The sequence below is a fragment of the Capra hircus genome, chromosome 9 (assembly GCF_001704415.2).
Source record: "Capra hircus breed San Clemente chromosome 9, ASM170441v1, whole genome shotgun sequence".
Lineage (NCBI taxonomy): Eukaryota > Metazoa > Chordata > Mammalia > Artiodactyla > Bovidae > Capra > Capra hircus.
In genome coordinates this window covers 77,417,089-77,435,120 of record NC_030816.1, presented here as the reverse complement: position 1 = coordinate 77,435,120, position 18,032 = coordinate 77,417,089, and positions in this window count along the sequence as shown.

Genomic DNA, 18,032 nt, shown 5'->3' with positions numbered 1-18,032 from the left:
TGAAATTTTTAAAAATGCTACTGTCTTATGAATTAAATTACCCTCTGTCTTCTCTATGTAATCCAGGGAGTCAAAGGAAAAACTGGTGCAGTCTTACTGTGGGCAATGCTACTAATAATAGTGATGTTAGCCTATTACTTTATGCATTTCATTTTTCCTTGAGATATTACAAACTCCAGGAGGTAAGAACATGGAATGGAATACTTTTTATCTCTCATTAACATCGCTAAGCATATGCTCAAAAAACAAATATTTTCCCACTTGAAAAACAAGGAGACAAAAAGCTAACATGATAACATTGGTTCTGTAACATCAGGAAGAGGAAACCAAATCTCCTGATCCACAGAGCTGTTAATTCCAAAGAGACTCAGAACAGACTCTCATTCCCGAACCACAGTAGAGCTGTGTACCAGAAACTGACCTAAATGCTCAAGATAGCAGGACATCGGGGACCAAGGAAGACAGCAGTTTCTAATAGTCTCTAAACCTGCATCATCTTCTTAGTGGGTTCATTCCCACTGAGAAGCTCACAACTTTCTGAGTTTCGTCTTTCTCACAGGTCAAAACAATATAAGAATCCAACAAAATAATATGAGCAAAGGAAAGAGTAAAGGATGAGGTCTGGGTAGCGTGGACACTTATTTTGATACCAAACTGTAAGTAATCTATGTCAAACATTGCAACAAATAAGCAGAGATGATCTTAGAAGCCAATATGTAAGGAATGATTGACTATGATTAAGCAACATGATTATTAGTGTTATTATAAGAATCAGTGGTGTCTCTAAAAGTTTCTATTGCCCAGTTTTGTTGTATTTTTAATTTAAAAAGTAAAGCGTATGGTTATTATAAGACACTCCTTGGCTAAATTCACTTATTAGAAGGGTAAGTAAAGAAAGGGGGAATCAACTTTAGAAGCTGAGAACTGTTTCAAACGATTTATAGATCAAAACTGTGGCTCCAGGTGGTACAGCCAGCAGGTCAATAGCAAAATGCTTTCTGAAAGAGGCAGCAGGGAAGAGGAAAATTTATTTCAGCTCTTTTTTGTACAATCTCCTCTAGAACAAAACACCAAAAAGAGGGGAGAATTCAATATACCCCTTCACTCAATTTTTTTGTTTTGAGGATATGCTTACTAATCCCACAAGGTGTTTTATGTCACAGAGTGACATAGTAGGAAAAACAGCTTCATAAACCATCTGGCTAATTTCCCAAATAAACTACAGAAGTTAAGAAGAAAACTTTTCTCCCTTAGCACCTTCCCAGTTTCACAATACATAGCTGAATCTTCCCCAGAGGAATTCATGTATGTAAAAAGGCTAGGCACAGAGCAATGAAAGAAGTGTAATGGAGGTCTATAATGTATTTGGCACCTGCAACACTGTGATAAAATTCTTAAAAAATAATTATCTAATTGGAATATCTGTAGATTAAATAAGAATAAGAATATTAAATAACTATATTGTGATATTAAGGAAAACTTTGGACCCTAATGCAACTTTTCAGGAGCAGATATAGAGTATTGTGCTATGGCTATTTTGTTCAAGGAAGCACTTAAAGAAACCGCATTTATTATAATAGATGTATTGTGTGCTCTCTCTTGACATGGTTGATGGAGTAAAGAGAAGAGAAAACAGACAAAGCATGTATGTGGGTTTGACCAGCAAAAAAGGCAGGAACAACAGACTGGTTCCAAATAGGAAAAGGAGTACGTCAAGGCTGTATACTGCCACCCTGCTTATTTAACTTATATGCACAGTGCATCATGACAAACACTGGGCTGGAAGAAGCACAAGCTGAAATCAAGACTTCTGGGAGAAATATCAATCACCTCAGATATACAGATGACATCACCCTTATGGCAGAAAGTGAAGAGGAACTAAAATGCCTCTTGATTACATTGAAACAGGAGGGTAAAAAAGTTGGCTTAAAGCTCAACGTTCAAAAAAAGAAGATCATGGCATCTGGTCCCATCACTTCATGGGTTATAGATGGGGAAACAGTGGAAACAGTGTCAGACTTTATTTTGGGGGGCTCCCAAATCACTGCAGATGGTGACTACAGCCATGATTAAAAGACACTTACTCCTTGGAAGAAAACTTATGACCAACCTAGCTAGCATATTGAAAAGCAGAGATATTACTGTGCCAACAGGTCCGTCTAGTCAAGGCTATGGTTTTACAAGTGGTCATGTATGGATGTGAGAGTTGGACTGCGAAGAAGGCTGAGCGCCGAAGAATTGATACTTTTGGACTGTGGTGTTGGAGAAGACTCTTGAGAGTCCCTTGGAATGCAAGGAGATCCAACCAGTCCATTCTGAAGGAGATCAACCCTGGGATTTCTTTGGGGGGAATGATGCTGAAGCTGAAACTCCAGTACTTTGGCCACCTCATGCAAAGAGTTGACTCATTGGAAAAGACTGATGCTGGGAGGGATTGAGGGCAGGAGGAGAAGGGGATGACAGAGGATGAGATGACTGGATGGCATCACCGACTCGATGGATGTGAGTCCGAGTGAACTCCGGGAGTTGGTGATGGACAGGGAGGCCTGGTGTGCTGTGATTCATGGGGTTGCAAAGAGTCAAACACGACTGAGCGACTGAACTGAACTGAACTGAACTGAAAGACAGGTTGGGTGTAAGCTTCTGAATGCCAATCAGAAATATGGTTGTTCCTGAGCCAGAGATAGAACCTGAATCTTTCGTGTCTCTTGCATTGGCAGGAGGATTCTTTACCAGCACCACCTGGAACGCCTGGATATTCACACACTTATCCCTTTATCTATAGACATCAGTTGAGTTCAGTTCATTTCAGTCGCTCAGTCATGTCTGACTCTTTGCAACGCCATGAATCGCAGCACGCCAGCCCTCCCTGTCCATCACCAACTCCGGGAGTTCACTCAGACTAACGTCCATCGAGTCAGTGATGCCATCCAGCCATCTCATCCTCTGTCGTCCCCTTCTCCTCCTGCCCCCAGTCCCTCCCAGCATCAGAGTCTTTTCCAATGAGTCAACTCTTCACATGAGGTGGCCAAAGTATTGGAGTTTCAGCTTCAGCATCAGTCATTCCAATAAACACCCAGGACTGATCTCCTTTAGAATGGCTAGTTGGATCTCCTTGCAGTCCAAGGGACTCTCAAGAGTCTTCTCCAATACCAAAGTGAAAAATCATCAATTCTTCGGTGCTCAGCTTTCCTCATTCAACTCTCACATCCATACATGACCACTTGAAAAACCATAGCCTTCACTAGATGGACCTTTGTTGGCAAAGTAATGTCTCTGCTTTTGAATATGCTATCTAGGTTGGTCATAACTTTCCATCCAAGGAGTAAGCGTCTTTTAATTTCATGACTGCAATCACCATCTGCAGTGGTTTTGGAGCCCCCCCAAATAAAGTCTGACACTGCTTCCACTGTTTCCCCATCTACTTCCCATGAGATGATGGGCCTAGATGCCATGATCTTTGTTTTCTGAATGTTGAGCTTTAAACCAACCTTTTAAATCTCCTCTTTCACTTTCATCAAGAGGCTCTTTAGTTCTTCTTCACTTTCTACCATAAGGGTGGTGTCATCTGCATATCTGAGGTTATTGATATTTCTCCCAGCAATCTCATTTCCAGCTTGTGCTTCTTCCAGCTCAACGTTTCTCATGATGTACTCTGCATAGAAGTTAAACAAGCAGGGTGACAATATACAGCCTTGACGTCCTCCTTTTCCTGTTAGATCCAGTCTGTTGTTCCATGTCCAGTTCTAACTGTTGCTTCCTGATCTGCATATAGGTTTCTCAAGAGGCAAGTTGGGTGGTCTGGTATTCCCATCTCTTTCAGAATTTTCCACAGTTTATTGTGATCCACACAGTCAAAGACTTTGGCATAGTCAAGAAAGCAGAAATAGATGTTTTTCTGGAACTCTCTTGCTTTTTCCATGATCCAGCAGATGTTGGCAATTTGATCTCTGGTTCCTCTGTCTTTTCTAAAACCAGCTTGAACATCTGAAATTTCATGGTTCACGTATTGCTGAAGCCTGGCTTGGAGAATTTTGAGCATTAGTTTACTAGCGTGTGAGATGAGTGCTATTGTGCAGTAGTTCGAGCATCCTTTGGCATTGCCTTTCTTTGGGATAGGAATGATAACTGACCTTTTCCAGTCCTGTGGCCACTGCTGAGTTTTCCAAATTTGCTGGCATATTGAGTGCAGCACTTTCACAGCATCATCTTTCAAGATTTGAAATAGCTCCACTGGAATTCCATCACCTCCACTAGCTTTGTTCATAGTGATACTTTCTAAGGCCCACTTGACTTCACATTCCAGGATGTCTGGCTCTAGATGAGTGATCACAGCATCGTGATTATCCGGGTCGTGAAGATCTTTTTTGTATAGTTCTTCCGTGTATTCTTGCCACCTTTTCTTAATATCCTCTGTTTCTGTTAGGTCCATACCATTTCTGTCCTTTATCGAGCCCATCTTTGCATGAAATGTTCCCTTGGTGTCTCTAATTTTCTTGAAGAGATCTCTAGTCTTTCCCATTCTATTGTTTTCCTCTATTTCTTTGCATTGATTGCTGAGGAAGGCTTTCTTATCTCTTCTTGCTATTCTTTGGAAGTTTGCATTCAGATGCTTATATCTTTCCTTTTCTCCTTTGCTTTTTGCTTCTCTTCTTTTCACAGCTATTTGTAAGGCCTCCTCAAATAACTACTTTGCTTTTTTGCATTTCTTTTCCATGGGGATCGTCTTGATCCCTGTCTCTTGTACAAAGTCACCAACTTCTGTGCATAGTTCATCAGGCACTCTATCAGATCTATTCCCTTAAATCCATTTCTCACTTCCATTGTATAATCATAAGGAATTTGATTTAGGTCATAACTGCATGGTCTAGTGATTTTCCCTACTTTCTTCAATTTAAGTCTGAATTTGGTAATGAGTTCATGATCTGATCCACAGTCAGCTCCTGGTCTTGTTTTTGCTGACTGTATAAAGCTTCTCTGCTGGGAGCCGGCACGGGAGATCCCACCCATGGCAAAGGTCGTGTGGAAGAAAACTGTTAAGCAAGGCTTCAGGACTCAAGGGGCTCCCTAGACTGCTCGAGCATCTACCCCAAAACCAGAATCTCTCTGTCTTACTATTTTGTGCCTTTCACCAACTCTTCTGACATTAACAGGGGGCTATTCCCAACCACCTTTCTCTGGAGAAAATCAACTTAGGGCTCTAGCTAATAGGTCTCTTGGACATGAAAGGAATATTTCAATTCAAACTTCCTCTGTTATCATTCTAGCTTGCTTGGCAGGTTTCCCCAGACTTTTACAACTATGCATGTGATTGTTACAGCCCCCCAACTGTGAGAGCCACAAGAAGCCTAAAACATATAGCCTTTCAAAGAGTTAAAAGTTATTAGAGTAGTGCTGGTGTAGGATTTCATTATTGGGCCAATGCTTGTTGCTGAGTTCCCATAGCTCTTATCCACTGTGCACCTGGGAGTGTATTAGTTAACATCGTTGGAATGCAAGAAAAACAAGTATAGCCTTGAAATTAACCACATCAGACTTTTGAGCTAATTGGTTCTTTCTTGTAACGCACTGCACTTTGCTCCGTGAGAAATGTAACTTGTTTAATACTTTCTGAGGCTGACATAGATTAGAAATATAAAGAAAAAAACATTTCAAGGGAAAGTAAGTTTTCTGGTTGAGCAGCCTTTATCAAAAGAGGGTCATAAAATGTCCACAGGCCTCCAAGGCCAGAAGATAATGTACACAATATTTTCTATGGAAAAGGTTTGCAGAAAAAATCCTGGTTTCGATAAAGACAAAACAGATGCAATGTTTGGGCTGATTCTGTATGACTTTGCATCTTTCATTTCCCTCTATGTACAAGTAAAGGTATAAAAGACCCTTTTGAAAATAAAAATAATTGGCCTCGCTTGCCAAAGAAGCTTGGTCACCCTGTGTCCTTTTTTTCTCACTTACTCTTTATTATTTTTTTTTTTCAGGCTGATCCCTTGGAGCACAGAGGCTCCCTGCATTCACTTATCTGCCTGGGTTTCTAAGACCTGAATGGGAAGTCATTCTACATCTTCACTCCCTGGGAGACTGGAAGGGCACCTGTGGCCTCCATGAACAGGGCAAATGCCTTGTCCTGGAGTTTTATTGGTTTTCTACGTAAGCCAAGGAATATCAGCCTCTTTCTCTCCTCTATTTTCTTATCTACAATATTCTTTCCTTATCTCTCTAAATCATCCACTGAGGCCGTTTTTCCTTCAGGTTCCCATGGATCCTGCAGGGGCTGGACCCTGGCACTTCTCCATCTTTGGCTGCAAAGAATATAATCAATCTGTTTTCGGTGTTGACCATCTGGTGATGTCTGTGTGTAGAGTCTTCTCTTGTGTTGTTGGAAGAGGATGTTTTCTATGACCAGTGCATTCTCTTTGCAAAACTCTATTAGCCTTTGCCCTGCTTCATTCCACATTCCAAGGCCAAATTTGCCTGTTACTTCAGGTGTTTCTTGACTTCCGACTTTTGCATTCCAGTCCCCTATAATGAAAAGGACATCTTTTGGGGGTGTTAGTTCTAACAGGTCTTGTAAGTCTTCATAGAACCATTCAACTTCAGCTTCTTCAGCATTACTGGTTGGGGCATAGGCTTGGATTACTGTGATATTGAATGGTTTGCCTTGGAAACGAACAGAGATCATTCTGTCGTTTTTGAGATTGCTTCCAAGTACTGCATTTCGGACTGTTTTGTTGACCATGATGGCTACTCCATTTTTTCTAAGGGATTCCTGCCCACAGTAGTAGATATAATGGTCATCTGAGTTAAATTCACCCATTCCAGTCCGTTTTAGTTCACTGATTCCTAGAATGTCGACGTTCACTCTTGCCATTTCCTGTTTGACCACTTCCAATATGCCTTGATACATCTATAGCCACTAAGAAACACTTATTCAGATGAAGAGAAAGATAGCAGCTGGGATGCTTGGGGAGACTGGAGTGACTGCTCAAGGACTTGCAGGGGAGAAGCCTCATATTCTCTGCGGAGTTATTTGACAGGCAGAGATCAAGCCCAGGACCTTTGGAGGGGAGCACTGACTCCAAGACCCTAGACTACCAGAGAACTAACCCTAAGGGATATCAAATAGTGAAAACTCACACAAAGGAAACTATTAGAATACAAGGCCTGGTATCACCCAACCACCAGTAGCACCACCAGGACACCTCATCTAAACAATAAAAAAAAAAAAAAAGAAATCCAATCATCAGCACACAGGATTATCACCTCACTCAGCCCTGCCATTAGAGGAAAAACAAACAAACAAACAAAAACTCAGCACAAATCTCACCCTATACAAAGCTTAAACAAACCACTAGACCAACCTGAGGAGGAAACCAAAATGGAAGAAAGAATTCAACCTTGAAGCCTGGGAAAAGGAGATCTCAAACACAGTAAATTAAAAATAAGTTTAAAAAAATAATGAAAAGGCAGAAAAATACTATACAAATGAAGGAACAAACTAGAAACACACAAGTCCAAATAAACGAAGAGGAAATAGGCAAACTACCTGAAAAAGAATTCAGAATAGTGATAATAATGATGATCAAAAACCTTGAAAACAAAATGGAGAAAATGCAAGAATCAACTAACAAAGACCTAGGAGAATTAAAGAATAAACATGCAGAGACAAACAACACAATTACTGAAATTAAAAACACTCTAGAAGGAATCAATAGCAGAATATCTGAAGCAGAAGAACGAATCTATGAGCTAGAAGATAAAATAGTGGAAATAAGTTCTGAAGAGCAGAATAAAGTAAAAAGAATGAAAAGAACTGAGGAGAGTCTCAGAGATCTCTGGGGCAATATCTAACCACCAACATTCGAATTATAGGGGTTCCAGAAGAAAAGAAGAAAGGGTATGAGAAAATTTTTGAAGAGATTATAGTTGAAAATTTTCCCGACATGCCCAACATGGAAAAGGAAATAGTCAATCAAGTCCAAGAGGCACAGAGAGTCCCATACAGGATAAACCCAAGGAGAAACATGCCAAGATACATACTAATCAAACTAACAAAGACTAATCACAAAGATTATTAAACATAGAATTACTTTGCCAAAAAAGTTCCATCTAGACAAGGCTATGGTTTTTCCAGTAGTCATGTATGGATGTGAGAGTTGGATTATAAAGAAAGCTGAACACTGAAGAACTGATGCTTTTGAACTGTGATGTTGGAAAAGACTCTTGAGAGTCCCTTGGACTGCAAAGAGATCCAACCAGTCGATCCTAATGGAAATAAGTCCTGAATATTCATTGGAAGGACTGATGCTAAAGCTGAAACTCCAATATTATGACCACCTGATGTGGAGAACTGACTCACTGGAAAAGACCCTGATGCTGGGAAAGATTGAAGAGGGAAGGAGAAGAGGATGACAGAGGATGAGATGATTGGATGCCATCACTGACTCAATGGACATAAGTTTGAGTAAAATCCGGGAGTTGGTGATGGACAAGGAGGCCTGGAGTGTTGCAGTCCACGGGGTCACAAAGAGTTGGACACGACTGAGCAACTGAACAGAACTGAAACACAAAGAAAGAACATTAAAAGCAGCAAGGGAGAAGTAACAAGTAACATACAAGGGAAACCTCATATGCTTAACAGCTTATCTTTCAGCAGAAACTCTGCAGGCCAGAAGGGAAAGGCAAGATATACTTAAAATAATGAAAGGGGAAAATCTACAACCAAGATTACTGTACCCAGCAAGAATCTCATTCAAAATTGATGGAGAAATCAAAAGCTTTTCAGACAAGCAAAAGTTAAGAGAATTCAGTACCACCAAACCAGCTTTACAACAAAAGTTAAAGGGACTTATATAGTCAAGAAATAAAATAGAAGATAAATGATCTACAAAATCTACCCCAAACAATTAAGAAAATGGCAATAGGAATATATATATCAATAATTACTCTAAATGTAAAAGGATTAAATGCTCCAACCAAAAGACACAGACTGTCTGAATGGATACAAAAGCAAGACCCATATATATGCTGCTACAAGAAACCCACTTCAGACCTAAAGACACACATAGACTGAAAGTGAGAGGATGGAAAAGTGTAGTCCATGCAAATGGGAAGCAAAAGAAAGCTGGAGTAGCAATCCTCATATCAGACAAAATAGACTTTAAAATAAAGAGATTACAAGAGATAAGGAAGGATACTACATAATGATCAAGGGATCAATCCAAGAGGAAGACACAACATTGCAAATATCCAGGTACCCAACATAGGAGCACCTCAATACATAAGACAAACACTAACAGACATAAAAGGAGAAATTGAAAGTAACACAATAATAGTAAGAGACTTTAATACCCCACTCACACCAACGGACAAATCATCAAAATAGAAAATTAATAAGGAAACACAAGTCTTAAATGATACATTAGATGAGATGGATCTCACTGATATCTTCAGGACATTCCATCTAAATGCAGAAGAATATACTTTCTTCTCAAGTGCACATGGAACATCCTCCAGGATAGACCACATCTTCAGTCACAAATCAAACCTCAGTAAATTTTAAGAAAATTTAAATCATGTCAAGCATCTTCTCCACTGCAAGAAAAAAAACTGTAAGAAACCCAAACACATCGTGAGTAAACAACATGTTTCTAAATAGCCAACAGGTTACTGAACAAATTAAAAGGGAAATCAAAATTTTTCTAGAAACAAATGACAATGAAAACATGACAACTCAAAGCCTATGGGATGCAGTGAAAGCAGTTCTAAGGGGGACGTTTATAGCAATGCAATCTTACCTCAAGAAACAAGAAAGACATAAAATAGACAACCTAACTTTACATGTAAAACAACTGGAAAAAGAAGAACAAAAAACCCCAAAATTAGTAGAAGGAAAGAAATCATAAAGACCTGAATAGAAATAAAGGAAAAAGAAATGAAAGAAACAATAATAAAGATTAATAAAACTAAAAGCTGTTTCTTTGAGAAGATAAACAAAATTGACAAACCCTTTTCCAGACTCATGAAGAAAAATAGAGAGAAGAATTAAATCAATAAAACTAGAAATGAAAAAGAAGAGGTTACAATAGACAATGCAAAAGTACAAAGGCTTATAAGAGACTATTTTGAAAACTATGTGGCAAAAAAATGGATAACCTGGAAGAAATAGACAGATTCTTAGAAAACTTCAATCTTCCAAGACTGAACCAGGAAGGAATAGAAATTATGAACAACCCAATTATAAGCACTAAAATTGAAGCTGTGATCAAAAATCTCCCAAAAAAACAAAACCCCAGAACCAGATGGCTTCACAGGAGAACTCCATCAAACATTGAAAACAAAGCTAATGCTTATCCTTCTAAAACTCTTTCAAAAAATTGCAGAGGAAGGAACACTTCCAAACTTATTCTACAAGGCCACCATCACCCTGATACCAAAACCAGGCAAAGACAACACAAAAAAGAAAACTAAAGGCCAATATCACTGATAAACATAGATGCAAAATTCCTCAACAAAATTTTACCAAACGGAATTCAGCAACACATCAAAAAGCTCATACACCATGATCAAGTTGGGTTTATTCCAGGAATGCAAGGATTCTTCAATATACGCAAATCAATCAATGTAATATATCATATTAACAAATTGAAAGATAAAAATCATAAGATAATCTCAATAGATGCAGAAAAAGCCTTTGACAAAATTCAGCACCCATTTATGATTAAAACTCTTCAAAAAATGGGCATAGAAGGAATATACTTCAACATAGTAAAGGCCATATATGATAAGTCTACAGCAAACATAATTCTCAATGGTGAAAAACTGAAAGCATTTCCCCTAAGATCAGGAATAAGACAAGGGTGTCCACTTTCACCATTATTATTCAGCATAGTTCTGGAAGTCCTAGCTACAACAATCAGAGAAGAAAAAGAAATAAAAGTAATCTAGATCAGAAAAGAAGAAGTAAAGCTCTCACTGTTTGCAGATGACATGATATTGTACATAGAAAACCCTAAAGATGTACATGATATTGTACATAGAAAACCCTAAGGATAGTATCAGAAAATTACTAGAACTAATCAGTGAATTTAGCAAAGTTGCAGGGTACAAAATCAATACACAGAATTGACTTGCATTTCTACATACTAACAATGAAAAATCAGAAAGAGAAATTAAGCAATCAATCCCATTCACCATTGCAACAAAAATAATTAAATATCTAGGGATAAACTTACCTAAGGAGACAAAAAACTGTACACAGAAAATTATAAGACACTGATAAAAGAAATCAAAGATGACATAAATAGATGGAGAGATATTCCATGTCCCTGGGTAGGAAGAATCAATATTGTGAAAATGACTATACTATCAAATCCAATTTGCCGATTCAATGTGATCCCTATCAAATTACCAATGGCATTTTTCACAGAACTAGAACATAAAAACTCACAATTCATATGGAAACACAAAAGACCCCCAATAGCCAAAGCAGTCTTGAGAAAAAAGAATGGAGCTGGAGAAATCAACCTTCCTGACTTCAGATTATACTACAAAGCTACAGTCATCAAGTCATCAAGACAGTATGCTACTGGCACAAAAACAGAAATATAGACCAATAGAACAAGATAGAAAGCCCAGAAATAAACCCATGCATCTATGGGTACCTTATTTTTGACAAAGGAGGCAAGAATATACAATGGGGCCAGTGAAAGAGAAGTCACTCAGTCGGTTATGATTCTTTGTGACCCCGTGGACTGTAGCCTACCAAGCACCTCCACCCACGGTATTTTCCAGGCAAGAATACTGGAGTGGGTTGCCATTTCCTTCTCCAGGAGATCTTCCCAACGCAGGGATTGAACCCTGGTCTCCTGCATTGTAGGCAGACTCTTTACCATCTGAGCCACCAGGGAAGTCCTAATGGAGAAACAGACATACAGAATAGACTTATGGACATGGGGAGAGGAGAAGAGAGGGTGAGATGTATGGAAAGAGTAATATGGAAGCTTATATTACCATATGTAAAATAGATAGCCAATGAGAATTTGCTGTATGTCTCAGGAAACTCAAACTGGAGCTCTGTATCAACCTAGAGTGGTAGGATGAGAAGGGAGATGAGAGGGAGGTTCAAAAGGAAGAGTATATATGTATACCTATGGCTGATTCATGTCAAGGTTTGACGGAAAACAACAAAATTCTGTAAAGCAATTATCCTTCAATTAAAAAAAAATTTTTTTAAAGAAAAACTTTGGTGGAGAGAACAGGCAAAGAGGGGATGGATGAAATTTTAGGCTGTGTTTAATGAAGCACAATAATATAGCTTTCAATGAGAAAAGAAAAAAATCAAGATATTTTCTAAATTTCTGTGAATAGCGGATATTGATAACTGAAAGAAAAACAATTTTAAAAGAGTGTATGATAAGCACCTGTTTACAGTATGATAAAATGTAATGATCCATTGATTTTGATAGAATCAGAGAAGCACACTTCCTGAGGGCTCTCTCCCAGGTGGTTCCCATGCAGGGTAAATATTATTCAAGTGTATCTTCAACCTGCCACCACTGGTGAAAGCCTGCTGATGGCCATTTTTCATGGTTTGGAATTTTATCTGGTATACGATGTCTATGATGTCAAATACTGAACAAGAGTCCAAAATGCAGTACTTGGGTACAAGCTCAAAAATGACAGAATGATCTTTGTTCATTTCCAATGCACCATTCAATATTAGAGTAATCCAAGTCTATGCCCCAACCACCAATGTCAAAGAAGCTGAAGTTGAACAGTTCTATGAAGACCTACAAGACCTTCTAGAACTAACGCCAAAAAAAGATGCTTTTTCATCATAGGGAACTAGAATGCAAAAGTAGGAAGTCAAGAGAAACCTGGAAGAACAGGAAGTTCAGCCTTGGAGTACAAAATGAAGACAGGCAAAGGCTAACAGAGTTTTGCCAATACACTAGTCATCACAAACACCCTCTTCCAACAACATAAGAGACAACTCTACACATAGACATCACCAGATTGTCCATACCAAAATCAGATTAATTATATTCTTTGCAGTCAAAGATGGAGAAACTCTATACAGTCAGCAAAAACAAGACCAGGAGCTGACTGTGGCTCAGATTATGAACTCCTTATTGCCAAATTCAGACTTAAATTGAAGAAAGTAGGGAAAATCACTAGACTATCCAGGTATGACCTAAATCAAATCCTTTATGAGTATACAATGGAAGTAACAAATTGTTCAAGGGATTAGATCTGATAGAATGTCTGAAGACCTGTGGACAGAGGTTCATAACATTGTACAAGAGGTGGTGATCAAAACCATACCCAAGAAGAACAAACGCAAAAAGGCAAAATGGTTGTCTGAGGAGGCCTTACAAATAGCTTAGCAAAGAAGAGAAGCTAAAGGCAAAGGAGAAAAGGAAAGAGATATCCATTTAAATGAAGAGTTCCAAAGAATAGCAAGGAGAGATAAGATAGTCTTCCTCAATGATCAATGCAAAGAAATAGAGAAAAACAATAGAATGGGAAAGACTAGAGATCTCTTTTTAAGAAAATTAGAGATACCAAGTGAACATTTCATGCAAAAATGGGCACAATAAAGGACAGAAATGGTGTGAAATTAACAGAAGCAGAAGATATTAAGAAGAGGTGGCAAGAATACACAGAAGAACTATTCAAAAAAGATCATGACCCAGACAACCGCAATGGTGTAGTCACTCCACCTACAGCCAGACATCCTGGAGTATGAAGTCAAGTGGGTCTTAGGAAGCCTCACTATGAACAAAGCTAGTGGAGGGATGGAATTCCAGGTGAGTTATTTCAAATTGTAAAAGATGATGCTGTGAAAGTGCTGTACTCAATATGCCAGCAAATTTGCAAAACTCACCAGTGGCCAAAGGACCAGAAAAGGTGAGTTTTCATTCCAATTCCAAAGAAAGGCAATGCCGAAGAATGTTTTAACTACCACACAATTGCACTCATCTCATATGCTAGCATAGCATGCTCAAAATTCTCCAAGCCAGGCTTCAACAGTGCATGAACCAAGAACTTCCAGATATTCAAGGTAGATTTAGAAAAGGCAGAGGAACCAGTGTTTGAATTGACAAAACTTGTCAGATCACAGAAAAAGCAAGAGATTCACTAAAAACAACTAATTCTGCTTCATTGATTATGCTAAAGTCTTTAACTGTGTGGATCACAACAAAGATTAGAAAATTCTTAAACAGGAGGCATACCAGACCATCTTACTTGCCTCCTGAGAAATCTTTATGCACGTCAAGAAGCAAGCAACAGTTAGAGCTAGACATGGAACAACAGACTGGTTCCAAATTGGGAAAGGAGTATGTCAAGGCTGTATATTGTCTCCCTGCTTATTTAACCTATATGCAGAGCACATCATGTGAAATGCAAAACTGGGTGAAGCACAAGCTGGATTCAAGTTGTAGGGAGAAATTCAGTAACTTCAGATATGCAGATGACACCACTCTTATGTCAGAAAGCAAAGAGGAACTGAAGAGCCTCTTGATGAAAGTGAAAGAGGGGAGTGAAAAAGATAGCTTAAAACTCAGCATTCAAAAACCTAAGATCATGGCATCTTGTCTCATCACTACATGGCAAATAGATTGGGGAAAATATGGAAATAGTGACAGACTTTATTTTCTTGGGCTCCAAAATCACTGCAGATGCTGACTGCAGCCATGAAATTAAAAGACGCTTGCGCTTTGGAAGAAAAGCTATGACCAACCTAGACAGCATATTAAAAAGCAGAGACATTACTTTGCCAACAAAGGTCCATATGTGAAACCTATGGTTTTTCCAGTAGTCATGTATAGATGTGAAGGTTGCACCATAAAGAAAGCTGAGAGCTGAAGAATTAATGCTTTTGGACTGCGGTGTTGGAGAAGACTCTTAAGTGTCCTTTGGACTGAAAGGATATCAAACCAGTCGGTAATCCTGAATATTCACTGGAAGAACTGATGCTGAAGCTGAAGTTCCATTACTTTGGCCACCTGGTGGAAGGAACTGACTCATGGGAAAAGACCCTGATGCTGGGAAAGATTGAAGGCGGGAGGAGAAGGGGAGGATAGAGTACGAGATGGTTGGTTGGCATGACTGACAATGGACGTGAGTTTGAGCAAGCTCCGGGAGATTTGAAGGACAGAAAAGCCTGGCAAGCTGCAGTCCATGGGGTCGCAAAGAGTCGGACATGGCTGATCAACTGAACTGAACTCATGATGTCTAACAAGTGTTTTGTAAATAAAGACACTTCAAAACTGAATCATGATTAATTGCACTTGGATTTGGTTTCTTTAGCCGAAATATGGTTTCCCAGGTGGCGCTAGTAGCAAAGGACCTGCCTGCCAACACAGGAGACATAAGAGACATGGGTTTGATCCCTGGGTCTGGATGACACCCTGAAGAGAGCATGACAACCCACTCCAGTAATTTTGCTTCCAGTGTCCCATGGACCAAGCAGCCTGATAGGCTACAGTCCATAGGGTTGCAAAGAGTCAGAAACAACTGAAACAACTTAGCACGTATGTAGCCTAAATATATACTAACAACCTGAAAGAAGTTCGTCTATTAGAATACCTTTAATGACAGGAGGTACATCATATCAATTTGTCCCCTTATTGGTGAGGTTAATCTCCATTTCTTACTTCAGGCAATGTTCTCCAGATTTCTCCACCATAATGTCACTATTATAAGTTTCTTGCATCAATCTACTTTGTATCTGTGCAAATATACTTTCTATATCATACCCCTCTCTTTTTAATATCCACTGATTATTATTACTGCAATTTTAGGCAAACAGTGATTTCCTAATACCATCATTTCTTCTACATTTTTAGTTGGAAGCTTTCTATAGAGAAGGAGCTTCCTAGTGGCTCAGATGGTAAAGAAGCCACTTGTATTGCAGGAGAGCTGTGTTTGATCCCCGGGTCAGGAAGATTCCCTGGAGAAGGGAATGGCTACCCACTCTAGTATCCTTCCCTAGAGAATTCCATGGACAGAGGAGCCTGGTAGGCTACAGTTTATGAGGTTGCAAAGAGTTGGACATGACTGAACAACTAACAGTTTTAGTTTCAGTTTCATACAGAGAAGAACTTTCCCTTTATTTAGTCATTGATTTGTCCACTTAAATATAAATACATTGGATTTTTTAAATATTCAATGATTATAATTTTTTACTCGTTAGTTTTTGTTGTAGTTCAGTTTGTCCCGTATTCATGATGGTCTCGGCATCTTTTTGACATATCTCTTTTTTTTTAATTCTATTTTCTGTAATCAAAAATATTCCAGGCTCATTTTAGACTCTTTCTGCCTGTATTAGTTTGTTCAGGATGCTGTAACCAAAAACAACAACAACAACAACAAAAAAAAAAACAGACTAAATAGCTTAAATAACAAACATTGATTATTTTATGGTTCTGTAGGTTAAACTCCACAATTAAGGTGTAGGCAGGGCAGGTTCTGTCTGAATAATGTGAGGGAAGGGTCTGTTCCAGGCCTGTTTCCTTGGCTTATAGAAATCCACTTTACCCCCTTGTATCTTTGAACCAACTTTCTTCTATGCTTGTCTCTGTATCTTCATATGATGTTCTCCCATTTTATAATAACACAAATCATACTGAATTAGTATCCACTCTACTGACTTCATCTTCAGCAGTTACTACTACAATGGCCTTATTTCCAAACAAGGAAATGCGCTGAGATTCTAGGCATTCGATTTTCAACATATGAGTTTAGAAAGGACACAATTCAACCAATAGCACTGTCTAGGCATTGAAATCAGTCATTTCTCCAAGGAGTTCTTGAAAGAAAATGAAAGTCGCTCAGTCGTGTTCAACTGTTTGAGAACCCATGGACTATACAGTCCATAGGATTCTCCAGGCTAGAAAACTGGAGTGGGTAGGCTATCCCTTCTCCAGCAGATCTTCCCGATCCAGGAATCAAACCAAGGTCTCCTGCATTGCAGGCATATTCTTTACCAGCTGAGCTACCAGGGAAGCCCAAGGAGTTCATATTCCTCTTTATTGAAAGTTGGTGTATAGAAAACAGTATCTTGCCAGGCTCCCTAATGTTGGGATGTTGTAAGTACTAGGCCTTCTCAAAGGAAACACCTAAGAAATATGTGTATATATGCTAACACATCTTCTATTTCCTTATATAGATCTAGATATATGTATTTGTGCATACACATACATACTAAATTCACAGAGACTTACAGTTCTAATCCAATACCATAAAATTTATTCTAACTTTTCCCTTTCCTTACTTTAAGCTTCTCTCCAATATTTAAACATCTAGGTCTCATTTTCAAATGAATATTGATTTGTTTGTAAGCTAAGAATATAAATATAGCAGTTTGGAAACTGATAAGCCATACCATTGTGAAAGGGCATCCCTGGTGTCTCAGACAGTAAAGAATCTGCCTGCAATGCAGGAGACCAGGGTTCAGTCCTTGGGTTGAAAAGACTCCTGAAGAAGTGACTAGCTACCCACGCCAGTATTCTTGCTTGGAAAATTCCATGGGCAGAGGAGCCTCGTGGGCTACAGTCCACAAACTTGCAAGGCATTGGACACAACTGAGTGACAAACACTTTCACTTCACCGTTGTGAAATGTAAACATTTTGAGTTTTTAATCCAACATATGAGGAGTTTAGAAATTACCATTCCATTTGAAGGCAAGTAAGAATCTGAACAAACTGAAGAATCGATATTTTTCTCAGATCCATCAGAGAAGTGAGATCAGAGAGCAAACTGTTTTATTAAAATTGAACAGAGATAGTTGAATACAGAGATTGCAACTTACCAGAGCAAAACCTCCAAGCAGAAACCCCTGAGGGATCCAAATCAAAACTTTCTGCAAGAACCAGTGTGGGGCGGGGAAATCTGTATTGCAATTCACAAATTGCTGGAGGCTTAAAATCAACAACCCGGAGAGTTAAAATCTCCAGGGAGGTCTAGACATGGAGGGGAGTGGGATCCATACTTCTGTGAGTTTAACCTCCAGAAGCTAAATCAGATT